The sequence below is a fragment of the Eschrichtius robustus genome, chromosome 17, assembly GCF_028021215.1.
Source record: "Eschrichtius robustus isolate mEscRob2 chromosome 17, mEscRob2.pri, whole genome shotgun sequence".
NCBI lineage: Eukaryota > Metazoa > Chordata > Mammalia > Artiodactyla > Eschrichtiidae > Eschrichtius > Eschrichtius robustus.
In genome coordinates this window covers 17,066,451-17,075,693 of record NC_090840.1, presented here as the reverse complement: position 1 = coordinate 17,075,693, position 9,243 = coordinate 17,066,451, and positions in this window count along the sequence as shown.

Sequence of the window (9,243 nt, the reverse complement as noted above, 5' to 3'; positions counted from 1 at the left end):
TTAGACCCACTGAATCACAGTCTGCATTTTAACAAGGTTCCTGATGATTCAGGTTACTGAGAAGCACTGCTCTAGTGATTGTTTCACACTAATATCACTGGATACATGATTTTAAAAACCTACAGTCAAATATGGGAAATGATCGTATTTTAACCAACCACCCCCACCCCAGGTTCACAATGCATATTGACTTAATAAAGGCTCTGATAAAACCTGTAGTGAATAAACCAATATATTTTGTTTTTACTCCATAATAAGTTTGAAACTTACTACCCATGGGTCCCCTGTCACATGATAACTATTAAACATCCTTAAGAATTCACAATCTATAGGACATATTTTGGGAGATGCTGAGCTAATGGACATCATGTGATGAAAGAAAGCAAATCACCAACTAGGCACTTCTTTGGATTTCAGTTTTCTCACCTATGCAATGGAGATAAATCTTGCCTTATTGATGGCCAAGAAAAAGATGAAATGGATGTGACAGCCCTTTGAAATTTAATTAATTAATTGATTCATTTAACAAATATTTATGAGTGCCTTCTCTGTTAGTAGGTGTGGAGGCCACAGCAATGAGAAAAGCAGACATAGTTCCTACTTTCATGGAGCCAAAAATCAGTTTCAAGTGAATTGAGGATTAAGCTCTGTAGACCACAAATGTATGCAGTGACTCCCCTGAGGTAATCAACTGCTAAAGGAATCCCGTAAGTGTTAGTTTAACTCAAAATTATTTATTTAATTAGCAGAATGCCTTCTCAAACCCACAAGGGAGTAGGAGTACCTACTGGGTAATAATAAAGATATTAACATTTATAAAGAACTTTCTAATACGTACTTTTTAATCAGTGGCATGCTGGCAAGCCAGCCCCTGATGTATAGTATTTGCCAGTTTCCGTGGTGTAAATACTCTCACCAAGGCCAGTTAATTGCAAGCTACTAATATGACATCACTGAATATGGGGATGGGAAGATTTGCAGATCCAGAAAAGTTGTACACTATCAGCCTTGTGAGCCAGTACAAACCAGCTGCAGCACATCATGGCATGGACCGTTCTAAGTAGTTCACATAAAATAAATCATAACCACTCTGTAGGAAAATAACTATTCTATTCCCCCATTTTACAGATGGGAAAACTGAGGCATAGAAAGATTGCATAACTTTTCCAAGATCATGCAACTAGTAAACGGAAGAGCTGGGATTTGAATCCAGGGACATATGATGCCTTACCTTTAGACAATATAGCCAGTGCTTAGTGGAAAGTTCTGATGTAACTCCTTCGGTTAGTGTCAGCCAACTCCACCTCATTCATTCATGTATTCATTGCACCAGGAGTAGTCAGTGATGGGGAATATACTTTGGCTGAGATGCTGATAGCTGCTCCACTGGAATGAAAGTATTCTATGTTGGGGCTAAAATAAACCACCATTTGAGTGTGGCTAACACGCCTGGTGATAGAGTTGCACTCTCATGGGACAGCCACTGGATTCCCTTGGTTTGGCATTCCAGATAAACTGACATTTGGCCAAAACTGTTCTTCAGTAACTGTGCTGAGAGATGATGATAGAAGTTCAGGTGGGCAAGCAGATAGTTTAGTTCTTGTTATCTGAATGGTAAGACTATTGTCCTGGATTAAGCTAAGGTTATTCTATCCAGACTTTAATTGGTTAGGATAGTGTATTAGATTGCTAGGGCTGCCATAACAAAGTACCACATACTGGGCGGCTTCAACAAGAGAAACTTATTCTCTCAGAGTTCTGGAGGCTAGAAGTCCAAGATCAAGGTGTCGGCAGCGTTTGTTCTCTGAGGGCTGTGAGAGAGGATCTGTTACTTGCCTTTCGCCTAGCTTCTGGTGATTGGCATTCTTTGGCTTGTAGAAGCATCACCCTGATCTGTGTCTTCATCTTCACATGGCATTCTCCCTGTGTACATGTCTGTGTCCAAATTTCCCCTTTTTATAAGGACACCTGTCATATTGAATTGGAGCCCACCTTAATGACCTCATCTTAACTAATTACATCTGAATGACCCTATTTCCAAATAAGGTCACATTTGGAGGTACTGGGGTTCAGTACTTCAACATATGACTTTCAGAGGGGATACAATTCAGCCCAAAACAGACAGATCTACTTACAAGAGCAAAGCTCAAAATAACATGGCTATAAATGAAAAATTTGAAGTTAAAATGATATAAACTAAAAGTTTATTTCTCTGTGACATCATAAAGTCTAGAGGTAAGGAGTACAGGATAATATGGCAACCCTGCTTCACAGAATCCTTTACTCACCATCCAAGCATGCGCCCTTATCTTCAAGGTCCAAAATGTTGGCATCCAAGGTCCTAGGCTGTGGATTAGAGGAAGGGACAGGAAAAAGGACTGCACCAATTGCTTCTTAAAGAAGGTTCCTAGATCTGTACATATTACTTTGCATATATGCTATTATATTTGTATTTAGTAAAATGACTACATTTTGCTTTAAGAGAGGTTGAGAAATATAGTTCTTATTCCATGCAGCTGTGTGCTCAGTGAAACTTCCTATTATTTGAAAGAATGGACCAATAGACGTCAGAAGTCAACCAGCAATCTCTACCACAGATTATAAGAGAAAATAATGAAAATTCCACCACCTGTTAGGAGGGGACAGGCTCTTAAAGTGTTGAACCATTTCTAATGCCAGTTACCTCTCGTGGGGAAGACATGAATCTTAGAACAGAAGCATTCTCTGGGAGGCTGAGTCTTAGCTAAGAGGCAGAGACGACTTTGCTCAGTCAGGCCTTTGAAATGGCACAAGGGTGTGCAAAAGGTTAGGTGTTAAACAGAAAAGCAGTCTTAAGGATGTACATTAGAAACTAGTTAATATGACATTCCAGGAAAGGCCTTCTTTTTCTTTCTGGAGGTCTATGGGAGATGGGGTAATAGCTGAAAGCCCCTGGTGAGCAGCACTTATTTTGCAAGCCAGATTTATTTAGTTTTATGACACTCTCTGTGTTTATTTCTCTTTTTTACTCAAGAATTTACTATAGCTTATTTTTGATCATTTCATTCCTGTTTCAGCTGCGAGCCAGTTATTGAGTCAAGGGATTCTGCTCACACTTAGGTCAGAATGTTGAAATGATGGAGTGGAGCCCACCTAGGGCCCTATGGTAGAGGTAGTAGCATTTCTCTGATGGCAGATGTGTTACCGGCGTGGTCCATCACCCCGTCCTTTCCTACTAGCAGAACTTTCTCTAGAGCAAACTTTGGAAGTTTGTGGAGTGTGTGTTTTATTAAAGAAGCCTACTTTACCTCACTCCAAGTTAAGATCTTCCACAGTCTAGTGCATCCACGCCCAGAGCTCTCTCTCCTTTTCTCCCCTAAGCTAACTGATTCTCTGCTTATTCCCTGCGTTCAGTACCTGCTGGTCCATGGCCACCAATATGCTGAACCAAAAGAGGACTAGTTAGTAACTTTCTTCCTGCTCTGATAACCTCAGGAATCAACAGCAAGGGGAAAAAAAAAGAGAGAGATTTGTAAAATTCCTGAAAATTTGACCCTGGGCTCTCACGCTGGTATGGAAAGGTCTAATAAGTCACTGACTCTTGAACTAATGGATGACATTCAAAAAAAGAGTTACTCCAGATTTGAGAAGTTACATCAAAATCCGTCTCAAGGGGCTACAGCCAAAACAGCTTTATGAATATCAGAAGAATGAAGAATAGCTTAAGGGAGCCATAAAAGAGAGTTCTGATGAAAGTCTCCATCTTCAGGAAAGCATAAATCTGCTTTACCGAAAGGAAACTTAAATAGGGAAGAAGAGAGTAAATAAACTAAGTGAACAGAACAAGGGATTTTCCTGTTCCAACACATCTTCGGTTCACAATGTAAAATGTTTCCATGAAACGCTGAGTTTGTTTTCCTATCCCTCAGCACAGAAGTTAATCCTCAGCACAGAAGTTAATTCAACCTTCAGATAAGCTTACTTCTGAAGATTCAGGAACACAGCAATAATTTTTATCTCTTATAAAATGTGATTTTGAATTTTCTATACTTTAGTTTTATTACTATTTAGGGATTATGCAAATTACTCAAAAGGAAGCTTGATAGAATCATAATTCTTAAGATAGTGTTTTCTAAATACAGATGATTTAAATTTGAATATTATGAGTGAATTATTTTCTTTTCACTCTATCTCTAAATAATCAAAGTTTAGTATTTTGTCGATTTTGTTGTTTAAATGAGTTCACTAAAAAAACTATAATAGGAATTTTATTTGAACAATTGGAGATGATTTGAAATAAACTGGGGGCATTTGAACAAAGTAATTGAAGACAGTTGAAAAAAAGGCCATTTCTGTTTATGCCCAGAGATGTATTTACTACAGTTATGAGACAAATATGAGAGCAACTTGACGTTCACTTAAATAACTTTTAGTCAGTTTTTAGAAAATATTTCAGAGCCTTTGGAAATCAAACATTTAATAAAGTTAAGAGGCTTCTCTTGATTTGGAGTTTTATTAAAGTGAACGTTTAAACTTACTTGCAAAAATGGAGAAGTACTTTTCTTAGTCATCTTCCCAATTTATTTGTGAGTTACAGACTTTGTCTTTCTGCTACAAATGTTCTGCCCAGCAATTAATGCATCTAGTCCTATGAAATTATGGCGTCTGAAGGAAAAGTCCATGGAAAGAGGCTGGAACCAATGATGGAGGTCCTGGGAAGATGAACAGAAAATAAGCTGAGCCTCTGAGCCACAGGGGATGCCTGGTAGGGGCAGGGGGGAAACACAGGGGTTTTTAGGACACAGACATCACAGCATAAGACTAGATGTTCAGGAGAGATGGTTTGCACTCTCCACTTGAATCTGAAAACTTAGTTAGGGCTGGGAAAGGAATTTAGGAAAAAGAATATGGAAAAAAATTCATTCATCTGGTTAACACTAGATGGCAGTGAATGATAGTACTTATTAAAAACTAGGAATCGGGTGTCAATAATGGTATTATGAACATATTTGGACTGTCTTCAGTCTTGACATAGAACAACAATAACAACAACAAAAATCACCTGATCACTCTTGCCTTGTTTCCTGTTCTAGCTATAATCCAAATGATGTATAAAAGACATTATTTTTTTTCCCTTGTCCAAGGGCAACTATAGTTTTGTCTCAATCTTCTGTATTACACCCGGTTTCTCTAGTCTTCATTTTCGTGCTGCCTTGTGTTGTGATCTTTTACATTTATACGCCTTAATGTAAATACCTTTTTTTTTCTTTCAAAAAAGAGCTTCTATATAAAAAGAACTCTTTGCAAACAGGGGCACAGTTCATCCTTTGATTGTTGTCATCCATTCCTAGTCAAATGCTTTAAATGCTTTGCACTTGGAGGGCTCTTAATAAATACTGAATCTTTTAAATATACAACATATTTTATTAGCTTTTGTTTTGCCATATGTGAAACAAGCCTGTGGCATTTCTTTTCTACTTGTTAGTCTTGTTCTCTGTAAGTGTATAATATTCCTAAAGGAAGAGACTGTGTTATATTTTCATATCCTCAGGAAGTAGAATATTAGCATCTTGGGCCATCAGAGCTGAAAAGGACCTTAATAGTCACATGGTCCAACTCCATCCGTTTCCAGAAGAAGTAACTAAGGTTCAGAGCAGTTTAGTAACTTGCCTGGGGTCACTGAGCAGCCCTTTAGAGAGGCGTTAGAAACAGAACCAAGGTATCTTGGCCTGTAGAGTTTCTTCATTAGTACTTTGTAAGTTCCCAGGCCGAGGTGCTGAAGGAAAGTAGGTTCTCTCCAGGCTGGGGTCCCGGGCTGGGGACGTCCTGCCCACGGTCACTTCTCTCAGCCGGCTTCCGAGGCTTTGAAGTTCGGGGAGATGGCACAGGAGTCCGGCGCAGGCTTTGCACGACGGGCAGACAGATGGGATACAAGGCCAGTTGTCCTTTAAGCCACTGAAGCAATCCCCCTCGGTCCCCAAAGGGTGAGTGCAGGTGTCTGAAGCTCTCTGCCTCCAAGAGGAAAGAAGTGTCCCCAGTCCTAAACTTAAAGGGGAAGAGAAATTTGGGACTCGGTCGGTGAAGCTTCGCACACCCCCAGCCTGTCACCACCCACGTCCAGGGGCGACTATGGCAGCGCAGGTGGCCCGGGTGACAGCGCTGGGGGCCAAGCGTCCCGCGCCCACGCCCTCCGCCCGCCTGCGCTGCGCCCGGGCCGCGCGCCACCTCCGGGTCCCCGCCTGACGCCGGTCCAGCGCTCCCTCCCGAGCAGGATGCACGCCCCGCCGCGCCGGCCCATGCCAGCTGCCCCGACTCCGCGCTGGTAGCGCAGGCAGGAATGTCCCCAACTGTCAGCGGGGCAGGGCCGCCAATCCGGACTCCCCTGACTCTCCGAGACAACTTGTAAGAGCGGAGAGCTCACAGGACAGTAAGCAGGCGGGTCGGCTGGGTGGCTTGCGGCTGCGCTTACTGGCGAGAGCGCTGGGCTGCGGAAGACCGGAGCCCTTGCACCAGGGGAGGCTTGACTTGGTTCGCCCTGATTCTACGTCCTTGCAGCCCCAGCTAATCTCGGGCTTACAGGAATGTACACTCGCTCTCTGAAACTGTGGAGCCACCCTGGTCTGTTGCCCAAAGAAAAAGAATTTTAAAAAAAGTTAAAAAACAAAAACTTTCCTGAGCTTAAGAAATCTGCCAAATTTTACCCACTTCGAGATCTCTTCAAGGGTTTTCCTGACAGATAGCCATCAATCACCAGCACACGTGAAATCTTAGATGGTTCATATTTTACTTCATACTTGCTTCCTCTAACCCCTGCCCTGGCTAGCCTTCTTGGTTAGCATATAACTTTTCCTTTTTAATTTTATAAATTGAAAGATGAGTACTGTGGGTTCTATTTTTCCATTCTTTCCCCTTCTCTTTATATACAGGCTCATTTCCCCCAATATTGTTAAATGAAATATTCTATCTAGACCAATCCACACCCTGGTTGTCTTCCTATGGCTATAGTCTCACTTATTACTGTGTCCTTTAAAAGGCTTGGATGCAGCAGGAGCTTTGTGGCTGTTCCCCCACTGCATCTAGAGAAGAGAGTGGCCAGTGATACATTTTATCACTGTAGGATGCAAGAGGAAGACATTCATGAAAATGTGAGAAGCAAGAACTTAATACCCAGGAAAGTCAACTGTTTACAGGAGAGGAGGCCAAGAGAGGCTGAACCTGACACAGCCTGCAGGTCTTCTGTGAACAGGAGCCAATATTTTTCTTCTTTGGGGCATTTTACCTTCCTATTGAATGTCTGTTCCATTTCAAGATTGGAAACTTAAATGCAGAATGTGTGTTGTTTTCATTTAGTTTGAAGACATCAAAGATGGGAATATGCCTGTTACAGTCTTGAGTACTTGGTAAATAATGGGCTGAAAAGCAGTTTTAAGTCTGACCAACTCTTCGCCTATTGGTGAAAACCTTCCAGTCACTTTTAGGTAATAAAAAGTTCAGTCTGAAAACAAAAGCTTATCACCGAATTTCACATGCTTCCTCTGTCCTAGCCTGGCTTGCCTTAGAAGCCTGCAGTGTGGAGAGGTTGTGTCATATCGGCCCCTCCTCTCTTTCCTCATTGGTCCCTCCTTCCACATTCAGTATGCTGCCTCTGTCTCTTACAGGAAGGGGAAAAGGAGGAGAAGTCTTCATTGATCAGTGCAGCTCTAATCTAACATTGAACCCCTTGGGTATGGCAGGCATCCAAAGTGAACTCTCTCATAAGATGCTACTGCGAGTTCTTAAGAGTCTTTTGCTGGGGACCTCTAACTGCAGCTCCCTGGTGTGGGTTCTGTCTCTCTGTTAGTCCCTTTTGCCCTCTCACTCCTTACCTTTTATATTCGATGTCATATATCCAGCCTTTTTTGACTTAGGTTCTTCATCCCTGGCTGGAAGCCCTCTAGGGAAGGGTCCTTTATGAGATGGGGAGTGGCTGACTCCTTTCTATAGGGTCTGTGTGTGGCCCATAGGAAGTACATACCTTTACCCACTTCATGGAGATGCAGCTTGCTGTGACTTTAGAAGTATAGGATTACAGCAGTGGTACTCAAAGGGGGGCAGAGAATGGGAGACAGGGACATTTTGGTTGTCACAATTGGGGTGGGGGAATGCTACTTGCATCTAATAAGTATGTCACTGAATGTCCTACAATGTACAGGAAAGCTCCCACAACAAAGAATTAGACCCAAAATTCCACAGCTCAAGGTTGGCAAACAACTGGATTAGAGGAGCAACTTCCGGACACTATAAAAGTCTATAATACCCTGCAAGAGTTAAAACTGAAACAGAACAGAGACAGGAACTGAGAAGAGTCATCACTTAACTGTTCTTTAGAATTTCCAGAAGATTTGGCCTATTTATCCCCTATCACTGTGCATGGGCTCATGTGTAGGTCTAGTTATAAGATAATAAAATACTCTCAAAATGTGTTCTAGCTACCCAAGTGGATGTCCCTCGATGCTGGATCAATTTCTCATTAAGAGACTTTTGCCAATTCTTAAACTACCTCCTTACTTTGCATTTCTGTAAATCCACTCAGCACCACATCTGAAAATAGTAAGATTAGTCAGCATTGCATCTGAAAATAGGAATCTTTGTCAGAAACCAAAAATGAGCATTTCTTAGGTACTTGCTTTGAAGGCTTAATTACTATCACAGTTGCATTCTGAAAGGCATTATAGCAAGAAGAAAGGCAGCATTGCAGGGGCCCCTAACTGGCTAATAATGATGCAGGCACTAAGGACAAGCAAAGCTCAGCCTCACTGGACAAGCTGCTCACCCTTCAGCTGGGGAGACCGCCTTTTCTTTCAATTTAACTAAACTTAAGTATGATGGAATGAATAGCATTTCATAAAGTTGGGGCTACAGAGAACTGCCCTGTTTATTTTAGAAATCGAATCACTGTCAACTTCATGTTTATTTCAGATGTTACTCGGTAATCAACAGGCAACAAACAGCAGGAGAGTAGATCTGGCAGTGCCATAAGGTAGCAGTTGCCGCAAGTGACATAGGAGGAAAAGGTGTTACATTATAGTGGAAAGAAATCACAATGTGTGCAGCTGCTATCACAGGGTTTTGGAAGATATATGTAAATAGAGCAATGGAGCATAAACATAACGAGGAAATGGGCAGGTCTAAACCCTGTAGAACTTAAACACAGCTTGTTTAGAAAACAGAGATGGTTCTTGTAACTGCAGCTCTCAGAGGTGCAAACGGCTTATGTCTGATTCC